This window comes from Pseudophryne corroboree, unplaced genomic scaffold, assembly GCF_028390025.1.
Source record: "Pseudophryne corroboree isolate aPseCor3 unplaced genomic scaffold, aPseCor3.hap2 scaffold_663, whole genome shotgun sequence".
NCBI classification, from domain to species: domain Eukaryota; kingdom Metazoa; phylum Chordata; class Amphibia; order Anura; family Myobatrachidae; genus Pseudophryne; species Pseudophryne corroboree.
In genome coordinates this window covers 44,444-59,299 of record NW_026970250.1, presented here as the reverse complement: position 1 = coordinate 59,299, position 14,856 = coordinate 44,444, and the positions used below count along the sequence as shown (strand labels likewise).

The window sequence follows — 14,856 nt, the reverse complement described above, 5'->3', positions numbered from 1 at the left end:
GGGAGTGATGAAGCTGCAGTAAAGATGTCTATTAGACCTAGCCTGCTGCAGCCCTTGTAGATTCTCATAAAACAAGTTCTTCTTTTCTTGTCAAAATTTATAGCTAAGAATAGGCTGCCTGAGGCAGGCCCCTGTTAAGTGGCCTGCTACTGAAGGCACCAACTACAAACTGAGCTCCCTGTTCATGGAAGCGGGGTTATAGAGGAGAATGCACTGAGCATCTTGGGAACAGTCAAAAGCTTTGAGCCGGTTGGTGCCTCAGATCAAGATCCTACTCTACACCCCAATGTGAATCCTTGTGGAGTCCAGTGTACCCCACAGAAGAAATTAATGTGTCACACCCATTGGCAGCAACCTTAGAATAGCTGCTGACGGGCACAATTGAGAAAGGAAGGGGGGGGGGGGACATTTGAATCCAGCACATAAATGCAATTCAAATATGTAATTTGTACCTTTCTATTTTAAAATATAATGGATGAACCTCACCCTGTGAGAACAATCTTCATGATCAAGAGATCTCATATGCAAAATAAGTATGAGTTGGGATAGGGCTGGGGAGGGTGGCTGCTCGGGCAGCCCCTCCCCCGTCAAGTTAAGGAGATTCAACTGAGGAAGCACAAGGGAACTCTCGTCTGGGGACAACAACTGCAGGGAGACCACATCTGTTCAGATGAACATGGGAGGGTGGAAGGCTGCCTAATACTGAAGCACCATCAAATATCAAACCATATGCAACATCTAGTACAAGCCTTCCTGGGGGAAGGTCTGCAGCAGACGGATTTGCATACAGTGATGTTATTCAAGCAGTGGGCCAAAGTTGGCTGGAACCCTCATCTGCATATGAAAAGAGAAAAGGGGCGTGCAGGGCATGGCGGCCTTTTGCAGTGCTTGGATGACCCCTAGTTCTCATTAAACACCCCCACCCTCCTTTGGTGTGGGGCTCATGTTGGCCATGCCCCATCCCCTGAAGCATTCAAGCTGATTTCTTGCAGCAGCTGGGCACTGTAACAGCTCCAGAGCTGTTCTGTAAGGCAAGTAAAAGGGTGTGGGCCCTGCAGCACCACCTGTAGTTTGCATTGTGCGTTGGAAGGCACAAAGTAAGCAGACGGGAGGAGAAGTCAGGATAGTGCGCAAGGGCATCCTTTTCTCTTAGTCCGTAGAGGATGCTGGGGTCACATTAAGAACCATGGGGTATAGACGGGATCCGCAAGAGACATGGGCACTTTAAGACTATCAAAGGGTGTGAACTGGCTCCTCCCTCTATGCCCCTCCTCCAGACTCCAGTTATAGGAACTGTGCCCATGGAGACGGACATTTCGAGGAAAGGATTTATTGTTAAACTAAGGTGAGCATCTTACCAGCTCACACCTTAAGCATGCCGCAGAACGTGGCATTCAACAGAACACAAGCCAACGGCATGAATAATTGCAGCAAAAAGCTGACCAGAACCATAACACAACATGTGTATAACCACAAGTAATAACAGCAGACACAGTATGGACTGGGACGGGTGCCCAGCATCCTCTACAGACTAAGAGAAAAGGATTTACCGGTAGGTATTAAAATCCTATTTTCTCATACGACCTAGAGGATGCTGGGGTCACATTAAGAACCATGGGGTTATACCAAAGCTCTTGAACGGGTGGAAGAGTGCGTACGACTCTGCAGCACCGAATGACCCAACTTGAGGTTATCATCGGCCAAGGTATCAAACTTGTAAAACTTAGCAAAAGTGTTTACTAAATAGCTGCTCGGCAAAGTTGCAATGCCGAGACTCCCCGACCAGCTGCCCAGGATGAACCCACCTTTCTAGTAGAATGGGTCTTCACCTAATTCAGTAACGGCAATCCTGCCATGGAATGAGCATGCTGAATCTTACCACAGATCCAGCGCATAATGGTCTACATGGAAGCAGGACACCCAATCCTGTTGGGAGCATACAGGACAAACAGAGCCTCTGTTTTCCTAATCTGAACCGTTCTGGTGACATAAATTTTCAAAGTTCTGACCACAGCCAGAGACTTTGACTCAACGAAGGTGTCAGTGGCCAAAGGCACCATGTGGAAAGATGAACCACCTTCGGCAGAAATTGTTGACGTGTCCTCAATTCTGCTCTATCTTCATGAAAGATCAAATAAAGGCTCTTGTGATACTGCATGGTTTGTACTGTTTTCCATGTGCTCCCAGATCTTTCAAGCAAGTAGCATGGTCAAGAAAGTTCTGTTTGAAAAGAAACAAACATTTACTGTCATTGTTATGCAAATAAACTTACATTAAAGCTAACCAGAAAGCACACTCGTTCTGTCTTTAAACTGATAAAAGAAACCCCAATAATATGGGCATACCTCCCAACTTTGTCGGCTCGCAAAGAGGGACACACGCGCGGCGAAGTCGCACGCGCTCCCAAAAAGGGCGTGGCCTAAGTAAAAAGGGGCATGGCTTCGCGGGAGGACCCGCGATCGCGAGTCACGCCCCCGTTTTCTGCACTGAGGGGGCATGCCCAGCGCTCTGTGAGCCGCTGGCATGCCACCTCTCCCTCTGACTTCAGTGAATAGACGCTGTGCGCACAGCGACTATTCACCGCTGCTCTGCTAAGCAGGGCAGCGACAGACAGAGCCTCCCAACTGTCCTCCCCACCGCGGGACACTGCGGCCCGCAGGTGGGACAGCGGGACAGTCCCCAAAAAACGGGACTGTCCCGCGAAAATCGGGACAGTTGGGAGGTATGATATGGGGCATGCAAAAATTGAGATAAAACTCAGTTTTGCTCCTCTCCACGGAAATCTTTAGTAAAAGGCGAAAGATTTGTTCGTTCTGAAGAGAAACCAGAGCATGACCAAGATTCCACCTGTCGCCTGAGTGCCATGCCAGCAGTCCTCATTCAGCTCAAAGTGAGCACCCAATTTGAAAGAAAGAAAGCAGATTTCTCACCAGGCTTCCCCTTGCTATAAACATGGTTTGTACTCTTTTCCATGTGCTCCCAGATCTTTCAAGCAATTAGTATGGTCAAGAAAGTTCTGCTTGAAAAGAAACAGACATTAATTGTCATTGTTATGCAAATAAACTTACATTAAAGCTAACAAGAAAGCACACTCGTTCTGTCTTTAAACTGATAAAAGAAACCCCAATAATATGGGGCATGCAAAAATTGAGATAAAACTCAGTTTTGCTCCTCTCCACGGATAATCTTTAATAAAAGGCGAAAGATTTGTTCATTCTGAAGAGAAACCAGAGCATGACCAAGATTCCACCTGTCGCCTGAGTGCTGTGCCAGCAGTCCTCATTCAGATCAAAGTGAGCGCCCAATTTGAAAGAAAGCAGATTTCTCACCTGGCTTCTCCTTGCTATAAGCATGGTTTGTACTGTATTCCATGTGCTCCCAGATCTTTAAAGCAAGTAGCATTGTCAAGAAAGTTCTGTTTGAACATAAATAAACATTTACTGTCATTTCTATGCAAATGAGCTTACATTAAAGCACACTCATTCTATCTTTAAACCGGTAAAAGAAACCCCAAAAAGATGGGGCATGCAAAAATTGAGATAAAACTCGGTTTTGCTCCTCTCCACGGAAATCTTTAGTAAGAGGCGAAAGATTTGTTCGTTCTGAAGAGAAACCAGAGCATGACCAAGATTTTTATCTGAAAATATGTGTTCTCCCTGCAGTTGTTGTCCCCAGATGAGAGTTCCCTTGTGCTGCCTCAGCTGAATCTCCTTTACTTGACAGAGATGTGCCTGAGCAGCGGCCCTCCCCAGCCCTATCCCAAATCATACTTATTTTGCATAGGCGATACCATGGTCATGAAGATTGTTCTCCCAGGGTGAGGTTCATTCATTGCATTCTGGGTATGCTGACCCCTGTGATTTCCCCAAATGTGGGAAACTCGACTGCATTATTTGTGGTAGTGGGGGACTGTGTTTGTGCTTTCCTCTAGTCAGCTCTGGTAAAAGTCAGATTTATTTGTCTCAGATCTTCCTCTAGCCTTGTTCTTCTTTCGAGAGTTCCCTTGTGCTGCCTAAGTTGGATCTCTTTCACTTGACAGGGGGGTGCCCGAGTAGCGACCCTCCCCAGCTCTAGCCCAACTCCTACTTACCTGCCAGGTGAGATACTATGATCATGAAGGTGCTTCTCCCAGGGCAAGGCTCACCCATTGCACTCTGGGTGTGGTGCCCCTGCGATTTCCCCAAATGTGGGAAGCTTGACTGCATAATTTGTGTTTCCCCTGGTCGGCTCTCGTATAATTCAGATCTCTTTGTCTCAGGTCTCTCTCCAGCCTAGTTTGCTGTCTGTTTCCACTTCTTTTTTCATGAGCCCCTCCCTTTTATACCCTTGTGCACTATCCTGACTTCTCCTCTTGTCTGCTTATTTTGTGCCTTCCAATGCACAATGCAAACTACAGGTAGTGCTGCAGGGCCCACACCCTTTTACTTGCCGTACAGAGCAGCTCTGGAGCTGTTACAGTGCCCAGCTGCTGCAAGAAATCAGCTTGAATGCTTCAGGGGCTGGGGCATAGCCAACATGAGCCCCACACCGAAGGAGGGTGGAGGTGTTTAATGCGAACTAGGGGTCATCCAAGCGCCGCAAAAGGCCGCTATGCCCTGCACGCCCCTTTTCTCTTTTCATATGCAGACGAGGGTTGAAGCCAACTTTGACCCACTGCTTGGATGACATCACCGTATGCAAATCCATCTGCTGCAGGCCTTCCCCCAGGAATGCTTGCACTAGTTGTTGCATTTGGTTTGTTGTTTGGGGGTGCTTCATTATTAGGCAGCCTTCTGCCCTCCCATGTACATCTGAAAATATGTGTTCTCCCTGCAGTTGTTGTCCCCAGATGAGAGTTCCCTTGTGCTGCCTCATTTGAATCGCCTTTACTTGACAGAGATGTGCCTGAGCAGCGGCCCTCCGCAGCCATATCCCAAATCATACTTATTTTGCATAGGAGATACCATTGTTATGAAGATTGTTCTCCCAGGGTGCGGTTCATTCATTGCACTCTGGGTATGCTGACCCCTGTGATTTCCCCAAATGTGGGAAACTCGACTGCATTATTTGTGGTAGTGGTGGACTGTGTTTGTGCTTTCCTCTGGTCAGCTCTGGTAAAAGTCAGATTTCTTTGTCTCAGATCTTCCTCTAGCCTTGTTCTTCTTTCGAGAGTTCCTTTGTGCTGCCTCAGTTGGATCTCCTTCACTTGACAGGGGGGTGCCCGAGCAGCGACCCTCCCCAGCTCTAGCCCAACTCCTACTTACCTGCCAGGTGAGATACTATGATCATGAAGGTGCTTCTCCAAGGGCAAGGCTCACCCATTGCACTCTGGGTGTGCTGCTCCTGCGATTTCCCCAAATGTGGGAAACTTGACTGCATAATTTGTGTTTCCCCTGGTCAGGTCTCGTATAATTCAGATATCTTTGTCTCAGGTCTCTCTCCAGCCTAGTTTGCTGTCTGTTTCCACTTCTCTTTTCTTGAGCCGCTCCCTTCTATGCCCTTGCGCACTATCCTGACTTCTCTTCCTTTCTGCTTACTTTGTGCCTTCCAACGCACAATGCGAACTACAGGTAGTGCTGCAGGGCCCACACCCTTTTACTTGCCTTACAGAGCAGCTCTGGAGCTGTTACAGTGCCCAGCTGCTGCAAGAAATCAGCTTGAATGCTTCAGGGGCTAGGGCATAGCCAACATGAGCCCCACACCGAAGGAGGGTGGAGGTGTTTAATGCAAACTAGGGGTCAGCCAAGTGCCGCAAAAGGCCACCATGCCCTGCACACCCCTTTTCTCTTTTCATATGCAGACGAGGGTTGAAGCCAACTTTGACCCACTGCTTGGATGACATCACCATATGCAAATCTATCTGCTGCAGGCCTTCCCCCAGGAATGCTTGCACTAGTTGTTGCATTTGGTTTGTTGTTTGGGGGTGCTTCAGTATTAGGCAGCCTTCTGCTCTCCCATGTTCATCTGAAAATATGTGTTCTCCCTGCAGTTGTTGTCCCCAGATGAGAGTTCCCTTGTGCTGCCTCAGTTGAATCTCCTTTACTTGACAGAGATGTGCCTGAGCAGCGGCCCTCCCCAGCCCTATCCCAAATCATACTTATTTTGCATAGGAGATACCATGGTCATAAAGATTGTTCTCCCAGGGTGAGGTTCATTCATTGCATTCTGGGTATGCTGACCCCTGTGATTTCCCCAAATGTGGGAAACTCAACTGCATTATTTGTGGTAGTGGGGGACTGTGTTTGTGTTTTCCTCTGGTCAGCTCTGGTAAAAGTCAGATTTCTTTGTCTCAGATCTTCCTCTAGCCTTGTTCTTCTTTCGAGAGTTCCATTGTGCTGCCTCAGTTTGATCTCCTTCACTTGACAGGGGGGTACCCGAGCAGCGACCCTCCCCAGCTCTAGCCCAACTCCTACATACCTGCCAGGTGAGATACTATGATCATGAAGGTGCTTCTCCCAGGGCAAGGCTCACCCATTGCACTCTGGGTGTGCTGCTCCTGTGATTTCCCCAAATGTGGGAAACTTGACTGCATAATTTGTGTTTCCCCTGGTCGGCTCTCGTATAATTCAGATCTCTTTGTCTCAGGTCTCTCTCCAGCCTAGTTTGCTGTCTGTTTCCACTTCTCTTTTCTTGAGCCGCTGCCTTCTATGCCCTTGTGCACTCTCCTGACTTCACCTGTCTGCTTACTTTGTGCCTTCCAACGCACAATGCAAACTACAGGTAGTGCTGCAGGGCCAACACCCTTTTACTTGCCTTACAGAGCAGCTCTGGAGCTGTTACAGTGCCCAGCTGCTGCAAGAAATCAGCTTGAATGCTTCAGGGGCTGGGGCATAGCCAACATGAGCCCCACACCGACGGAGGGTGGAGGTGTTTAATGCTAACTAAGGGTCATCCAAGCGCCGCAAAAGGCCGCCATGCCCTGCATACCCCTTTTCTCTTTTCATATGCAGATGAGGGTTCCAGCCAACTTTGGCCCACTGCTTGGATGATATCACCGTATGCAAATCCGTCTTCTGCAGACCTTTTCCCAGGAATGCTTGTACTAGTTGTTGCATTTGGTTTGTTGTTTGGGGGTGCTTCAGTATTAGGCAGCCTTCTGCTCTCCCATGTTCATCTGAAAATATGTGTTCTCCCTGCAGTTGTTGTCCCCAGATGAGAGTTCCCTTGTGCTGCCTCAGTTGAATCTCCTTTACTTGACAGAGATGTGCCTGAGCAGCGGCCCTCCCCAGCCCTATCCCAAATCATACTTATTTTGCATAGGAGATACAATTGTCATGAAGATTGTTCTCCCAGGGTGAAGTTCATTCATTGCATTCTGGGTATGCTGACCCCTGTGATTTCCCCAAATGTGGGAAACTCGACTGCATTATTTGTGGTAGTGGGGGACTGTGTTTGTGCTTTCCTCTGGTCAGCTCTGGTAAAAGTCAGATTTCTTTGTCTCAGATCTTCCTCTAGCCTTGTTCTTTTTTCGAGAGTTTCCTTGTGCTGCCTCAGTTGGATCTCCTTCACTTGACAGGGGGGTGCCCGAACAGCGACCCTCCCCAGCTCTAGCCCAACTCCTACTTACCTGCCAGGTGAGATACTATGATCAGGAAGGTGCTTCTCCCAGGGCAAGGCTCACCCAATGCACTCTGGGTGTGCTGCTCCTACGATTTCCCCAAATGTGGGACACTTGATTACATAATTTGTGTTTCCTCTGGTCGGCTCTCGTATAATTCAGATCTCTTTGTCTCAGGTCTCTCTCCAGCCTAGTTTGCTGTCTGTTTCCACTTCTCTTTTCTTGAGCCGCTCCCTTCTATGCCCTTGTGCACTATCCTGACTTCTCCCGTCTGCTTACTTTGTGCCTTCCAACGCACAATGCAAACTACAGGTAGTGCTGCAGGGCCCACACCCTTTTACTTGCTTTACAGAGCAGCTCTGGAGCTGTTACAGTGCCCAGCTGCTGCAAGAAATCAGCTTGAATGCTTCAGGGGCTGGGGCATAGCCAACATGAGCCCCACACCGAAGGAAGGTGGAGGTGTTTAATGCGAACTAGGGGTCATCCAAGCGCCGCAAAAGGCCGCCATGCCCTGCACACCCCTTTTTTATTTTCATATGCAGACGAGGGTTGAAGCCAACTTTGACCCACTGCTTGGATGACATCACCATATGCAAATCCATCTGCTGCAGGCCTTCCCCCAGGAATGCTTGCACTAGTAGTTGCATTTGATTTGTTGTTTGGGGGTGCTTCAGTATTAGGCAGCCTTCTGCCCTCCCATGTTCATCTGAAAATATGTGTTCTCCCTGCAGTTGTTGTCCCCAGATGAGAGTTCCCTTGTGTTGCCTCAGTTGAATCTCCTTTACTTGACAGAGATGTGCCTGAGCAGCGGCCCTCCCCAGCCCTATCCCAAATCATACTTATTTTGCATAGGAGATACCATGGTCATGAAGATTGTTCTCCCAGGGTGAGGTTCATTCATTGCACTCTGGGTATGCTGACCCCTGTGATTTCCCCAAATGTGGGAAACTCGACTGCATTATTTGTGGTAGTGGGGGACTGCGTTTGTGCTTTCCTCTGGTCAGCTCTGGTAAAAGTCAGATTTCTTTGTCTCAGATCTTCCTCTAGCCTTGTTCTTCTTTCGAGAGTTCCCTTGTGCTGCCTCAGTTGGATCTCCTTCACTTGACAGGGGGTGCCCGAGCAGCAATCCTCCACAGCTCTAGCCCAACTCCTACTTACCTGCCAGGTGAGATACTATGATCTTCACTGTTAGGGCAATCAGGATGTGGAATTCCCTGCCAGGGAAGGTGGTAATGGCGGACTCTGTAATTGGATTTAAAAAAGGAATGGATACATTTCTGAATGAAAAAGCTATCCAAGGTTATAATACTTAAAATATCAACATGGTTAATCCGGGGGTAACATGAGTTATAGTAGCTAACTAGTCATAAAACATTATTCAGCAAGTATGTAGAATCATCACAACTTAAAACAGGTTGAACACGATGGGCAATTTGCCTCTATTCAACCTCAAAAACTATGTTACTATATGTTACTATATTACTATGTTACTGTAGTATACAGAAAACCAAAATGCAATGAACAGTGATAGTGAGCACTGATGAGGATACTAGAACTGACACTGAGCAGCAAGATGCAGCACTGGACTATTAGTAATGTACTGTAGTATGCTGAGCACCACAATGCAGCACAAGACAATGAGCAGTGATACTGAGCACTGATGAGGATACTACTGAGAACTGACACTGAGCAGGAGAGACACACTACTAGTATTACTGAGCAGCAATAAGTAACCACTGATACTGAGCACTGATATTGAGATTTCCACTGAGAGAACATAGCCACGTCCTCTCCGCTCTCTCTTCAATGCACGAGTAAAAATGGCGGCAACGCGCAGCTCTTTATATGGAATCCGAATCTCGCGAGAATCCGACAGCGGGATGATGACATTTTCCCTTGTTCAGGTTTTCCGAGTCAGGCGGGAACAACCGAGCCTGCCTCGGACCAGTGTAAACCACGTGGAGTTCGTCGGGAATTCGGTTCTCGGAGAACCGAACCCGCTCCTCTCTACCTTATACCCATCAATTTTTTTATTTTCAATCTAAGCCCCTGCAGTTTTCTGTAAGCATCTGCTTCGCTATGATGATCAACAAGTCACAAGGGCAAACACTCAGGGCTTGAGGCGTAGATCTTAGGACCAGCTGCTACAAGCATGGCAGAGGTGTCACTATCACTGGTGACACCCAGAGAGGTGGCGAGGGAGATTGTAATGCAGGGCGCGCAGATAAGCAGTGCAATGGTAAAAAGGAGGCATGGTTTCATAGGTAGGGGCGTGGCCTGGTGGCCTGAATCTACATTTTGTTGCTCCGGGTGTCCCGGGGGTTGGGGGCTGCACCCGGGGACTAGTGTGTGTGCGGTGCTGGCTCCTGCACAGTGACAGGGCATGGCCACCCAGCATGACGCCTCCATTCTTGACCATGCTGTAATTGCAGTCGCACTGCAGTTCAGCGTGATCATAAAAAATGGTGTAGCCTCCTGCTGGTGCAGACTGTATGTGCGCGCAGGAAGCCGCCACCATTTTTGTGATCACAGTGGCTGAATGTGATGTCATACAGCCGCTGTGACCACGCCCCCTGTGTCTCCTCCGTTGCAGACCCCATTTTGAAGCCTTGCCCCCGCACCGCTCCATCCCTGACTTGGAAATGGAGTGTTGCTGACCCCCCTCTCCCCCCCCCCCGCCCCGATTGACAGGCAGAGGCGATCGCATTCTCTGCGGGGTGCCGCAGAAAATGCAGGCACATGCGTATGCTGTTAGCAAATTTTGCAGTTGGATCGCTTATTGTGATTGCATTCCAACCTGAATCAGGCCCTATTACCTATCACAATGCGCTGCGGGCAGTACAAAATTGGGTTAATATAGGAGTAAAACTCCCAGACCTGTGCTCCTTAACTGTACCTGGTGGCTAGTGGAGCGGCTGCCCAGTAATCAGTGTCCACGCCAGTGCGCACACGGTCCACCCCCTACGGCCACGCTCCCCTTCATCAGCGGCCTCGTGATCCGGAAGGGCGGTGTGTGTGTGACTGACCTTAGGAAGAAACTGGAGCCTCCGCTGCAGTGACCCAGCAACCAGGGCACGGGAGTATACAGCGCCGCTGGGAGTGATGAAGCTGCAGTAAAGATGTCTATTAGACCTAGCCTGCTGCAGCCCTTGTAGATTCTCATAAAACAAGTTCTTCTTTTCTTGTCAAAATTAATAGCTAAGAATAGGCTGCCTGAGGCAGGCCCCTGTTAAGTGGCCTGCTACTGAAGGCACCAACTACAAACTGAGCTCCCTGTTCATGGAAGTGGGGTTATAGAGGAGGATGCGCTGAGCATCTTGGGAACAGTCAAAAGCTTTGAGCCGGTTGGTGCCTCAGATCAAGATCCTACTCTACACCCCAATGTGAATCCTTGTGGAGTCCAGTGTACCCCACAGAAGAAATTAATGTGTCACACCCATTGGCAGCAACCTTAGAATAGCTGCTGACGGGCACAATTGAGAAAGGAAGGGGGGGGGGGGGACATTTGAATCCAGCACATAGATGCAATTCAAATATGTAATTTGTACCTTCCTATTTTAAAATATAATGGATGAACCTCACCCTGTGAGAACAATCTTCATGATCAAGAGATCTCATATGCAAAATAAGTATGAGTTGGGATAGGGCTGGGGAGGGTGGCTGCTCGGGCAGCCCCTCCCCCGTCAAGTTAAGGAGATTCAACTGAGGACGCACAAGGGAACTCTCGTCTGGGGACACCAACTGCAGGGAGACCACATCTGTTCAGATGAACATGGGAGGGTGGAAGGCTGCCTAATATTGAAGCACCATCAAATATCAAACCATATGCAACAACTAGTACAAGCATTCCTGGGGGAAGGTCTGCAGAAGACGGATTTGCATACGGTGATGTCATCCAAGATGTGGGCCAAAGTTGGCTGGAACCCTCATCTGCATATGAAAAGAGAAAAGGGGCATGCAGGGCATGGCGGCCTTTTGCGGTGCTTGGATGACCCCTAGTTCGCATTAAACACCCCCACCCTCCTTTGGTGTGGGGCTCATGTTGGCCATGCCCCATCCCCTGAAGCATTCAAGCTGATTTCTTGCAGCAGCTGGGCACTGTAACAGCTCCAGAGCTGTTCTGTAAGGCAAGTAAAAGGGTGTGGGCCCTGCAGCACCACCTGTAGTTCGCATTGTGCGTTGGAAGGCACAAAGTAAGCAGACGGGAGGAGAAGTCAGGATAGTGCGCAAGGGCATCCTTTTCTCTTAGTCCGTAGAGGATGCTGGGGTCACATTAAGAACCATGGGGTATAGACGGGATCCGCAAGAGACATGGGCACTTTAAGACTTTCAAAGGGTGTGAACTGGCTCCTCCCTCTATGCCCCTCCTCCAGACTCCAGTTATAGGAACTGTGCCCAGGGAGACGGACATTTCGAGGAAAGGATTTATTGTTAAACTAAGGTGAGCATCTTACCAGCTCACACCTTAAGCATGCCGCAGAACGTGGCATTCAACAGAACACAAGCCAACGGCATGAACAATTGCAGCAAAAAGCTGACCAGAACCATAACATAACATGTGTATAACCACAAGTAATAACTGCAGACACAGTATGGACTGGGACGGGTGCCCAGCATCCTCTACGGACTAAGAGAAAAGGATTTACCAGTAGGTATTAAAATCCTATTTTCTCATACGACCTAGAGGATGCTGGGGTCACATTAAGAACCATGGGGTTATACCAAAGCTCTTGAACGGGTGGGAGAGTGCGTACGACTCTGCAGCACCGAATGACCCAACTTGAGGTTATCATCAGCCAAGGTATCAAACTTGTAAAACTTAGCAAAAGTGTTTACTAAATAGCTGCTCGGCAAAGTTGCAATGCCGAGACTCCCCGACCAGCTGCCCAGGATGAACCCACCTTTCTAGTAGAATGGGTCTTCACCTAATTCAGTAATGGCAATCCTGCCATGGAATGAGCATGCTGAATCTTACCACAGATCCAGCGCATAATGGTCTACATGGAAGCAGGACACCCAATCCTGTTGGGAGCATACAGGACAAACAGAGCCTCTGTTTTCCTAATCTGAACCGTTCTGGTGACATAAATTTTCAAAGTTCTGACCACAGCCAGAGACTTTGACTCAACGAAGGTGTCAGTGGCCAAAGGCACCATGTGGAAAGATGAACCACCTTCGGCAGAAATTGTTGACGTGTCCTCAATTCTGCTCTATCTTCATGAAAGATCAAATAAAGGCTCTTGTGATACTGCATGGTTTGTACTGTTTTCCATGTGCTCCCAGATCTTTCAAGCAAGTAGCATGGTCAAGAAAGTTCTGTTTGAAAAGAAACAACATTTACTGTCATTGTTATAGAATTTGGGAGAAAAAACAAGAAGAAATCTGCACTGTTGACGCACTGGACAGAATGAATGAATCATAAAATATAACCTTTATTAAGTATGTATTAAAATTGGATAAATATTAATATTATTATCCCAAACTGCAGTGAAACATAAATGTTAAAATCACAGAACTAACATACATGTGCATAAGAAGAATAAAGAGATGTGAAAAAAAGGTTTAAAAAGCGTGTCCGTGTGTGATTATTTTTGAAGGCACAACCCTGGCGGGGTTGTTTATATAGATATATATGTTGCTAATAATCACTTTCTAGCGTAATGTTATTAAATAGCTGTTAGTATCTATGTCGTCAGGTACCACTGGGTCGTATCCTATATACTCCCTTCACTCAATAGGGGTTACCTCCCGGGAAGCCATCCCCATTGGCGAATTTGTGGGGGTGATTGAGTATAACCGGTAAGCTAACCTCCAATTTGTGGGGTGCTTAGGTAGATGGGGATCACTTATTTCTCTGTGTCCCCTAAGACTATATTCCTAAATTCAATACCACAGGGGGATAGCTTTCTATATCGGATAAGGAATCACTTGATAGGGAAATCTCTATGGATCATGGAAAGATCATATTTATTAATATCCAAACTAAAAAAATGATGAATAGCTTTAATTTAGCTGTTTAGATATAGTTAATTGGCGAGATATACCAACAGGTGCGGTTGCCTTAAGGAATATGGCAATTCCAATATAAATAGCAGCCCTCCTTCATATAATCAGCCAGATCTTATTAAATCTGGTCCAGATATAGCCGTTCAGATATACTTAATTGACAACATATATCAATCGGTGGGGTTGCCTTAAGGAATATAGCAATTCCAATTCTCATATAAATAGCAACCTTCCTTCATATATTCAGCCAGATCTTATTTAATCTGATCTAGGCGTAGGCAATAATGCTTTCCTTAGAGGTATAGCCACCTCAATTCTTATTAAGAAGCAAAGTGTCTGTCATAATGGTTTATCCAATTCATCTAAGAAATAATATATTCCATGTGTCAGAGATTCATTACTCTCTATTTACACTGTTAAAGAGTTAATTCTTATTATGTTACAGTGTAATGAAATTATCATATAGGGAGATGTGGCAATTCCATGTGCTATATATATAATAACCCTTAGTGGTCCAGATTCCACAATGAGGAATTTTCTTATAAACCGCTGAAACACACAGCTGTTTGACTGACTTCCAAATATATCTATCTCACTTTGTAACAGTCTTATGATAGAGAAACTGTTACATATTCGGTCACTTAGTTATCTAAAGGTAAACAGACTCAGTGTGAGGGTAATATAATATATCAAATGCGCTGTCAATAATCGTGGTAACTGGTGTAATAATGTGGTATATTGAGTATGCTAGTAAGGCATATAACTGCTCTCCAGCCTTTAAGTGTTACCAATCAATTTGTTACACTGTAAAGGATTTATGGTGTCCTGTTAGGACATGCAGCTGCTAGGCTGACTCAAAGATTTATCCATTTGTAACAATTATGTAACAGTTATATACATGTTACTGGTATTACATAGAAATAGTATGACACAGGCCAGCAGTCCCATGTGTCTAGATTCCACAATAGGAGATTTTCTTTGTCTTATAAACTGCTGGAACACACAGCTGCTAGACTGACTTCAAATATATATATTACTTTGTAACAGTCTTATAGTAAAGAGACTGTTACACACTGTCATTTAGTTATCTCAAGGTTAGCAGATTCTGTGTGAGGATAGTGTTCTGTTAGAACATGCAGCTGCTAGGCTGACTCATAGAAAATGTATCCATTTGTAACAAATGACACATACAGCATTAAATTAATATCTATAGCAGCACATGTGACATCTCTACTCTTATCATAATTGTCTGGTTATTGTCAATCTGGACAGCAGGAGTGATATATATTCACTAGTCCCAATATCCCATCATA

At 46.7% G+C, this 14,856-nt stretch overlaps 12 non-coding genes across 12 annotated transcripts; 9 read left to right on the top strand and 3 right to left on the bottom strand.

The window, feature by feature from the left end:
• Positions 1-2,720: 2,720 nt before the first annotated feature.
• LOC135036990 (U5 spliceosomal RNA) lies at positions 2,721-2,833 on the bottom strand. The gene has a single exon (XR_010231605.1). It is a non-coding gene; the product is annotated as a U5 spliceosomal RNA (small nuclear RNA).
• Positions 2,834-3,119: 286 nt separating this feature from the next.
• LOC135036992 (U5 spliceosomal RNA) lies at positions 3,120-3,236 on the bottom strand. Its single transcript, XR_010231608.1, has one exon. It is a non-coding gene; the product is annotated as a U5 spliceosomal RNA (small nuclear RNA).
• Positions 3,237-3,506: 270 nt separating this feature from the next.
• LOC135036964 (U5 spliceosomal RNA) lies at positions 3,507-3,622 on the bottom strand. Its single transcript, XR_010231578.1, has one exon. It is a non-coding gene; the product is annotated as a U5 spliceosomal RNA (small nuclear RNA).
• A 144-nt stretch (positions 3,623-3,766) lies between these two features.
• On the top strand, positions 3,767-3,930 carry LOC135037007 (U1 spliceosomal RNA). The gene has a single exon (XR_010231623.1). It is a non-coding gene; the product is annotated as a U1 spliceosomal RNA (small nuclear RNA).
• A 152-nt stretch (positions 3,931-4,082) lies between these two features.
• Positions 4,083-4,245, top strand: LOC135036923 (U1 spliceosomal RNA). The gene has a single exon (XR_010231546.1). It is a non-coding gene; the product is annotated as a U1 spliceosomal RNA (small nuclear RNA).
• Positions 4,246-4,919: 674 nt separating this feature from the next.
• On the top strand, positions 4,920-5,083 carry LOC135037018 (U1 spliceosomal RNA). Its single transcript, XR_010231634.1, has one exon. It is a non-coding gene; the product is annotated as a U1 spliceosomal RNA (small nuclear RNA).
• A 152-nt stretch (positions 5,084-5,235) lies between these two features.
• LOC135036910 (U1 spliceosomal RNA) lies at positions 5,236-5,398 on the top strand. The gene has a single exon (XR_010231535.1). It is a non-coding gene; the product is annotated as a U1 spliceosomal RNA (small nuclear RNA).
• Positions 5,399-6,072: 674 nt separating this feature from the next.
• On the top strand, positions 6,073-6,236 carry LOC135036998 (U1 spliceosomal RNA). Its single transcript, XR_010231614.1, has one exon. It is a non-coding gene; the product is annotated as a U1 spliceosomal RNA (small nuclear RNA).
• A 152-nt stretch (positions 6,237-6,388) lies between these two features.
• Positions 6,389-6,551, top strand: LOC135036919 (U1 spliceosomal RNA). The gene has a single exon (XR_010231542.1). It is a non-coding gene; the product is annotated as a U1 spliceosomal RNA (small nuclear RNA).
• A 671-nt stretch (positions 6,552-7,222) lies between these two features.
• LOC135037013 (U1 spliceosomal RNA) lies at positions 7,223-7,386 on the top strand. Its single transcript, XR_010231629.1, has one exon. It is a non-coding gene; the product is annotated as a U1 spliceosomal RNA (small nuclear RNA).
• A 152-nt stretch (positions 7,387-7,538) lies between these two features.
• On the top strand, positions 7,539-7,701 carry LOC135036936 (U1 spliceosomal RNA). Its single transcript, XR_010231555.1, has one exon. It is a non-coding gene; the product is annotated as a U1 spliceosomal RNA (small nuclear RNA).
• A 671-nt stretch (positions 7,702-8,372) lies between these two features.
• Positions 8,373-8,536, top strand: LOC135036850 (U1 spliceosomal RNA). Its single transcript, XR_010231478.1, has one exon. It is a non-coding gene; the product is annotated as a U1 spliceosomal RNA (small nuclear RNA).
• Positions 8,537-14,856: the final 6,320 nt, after the last annotated feature.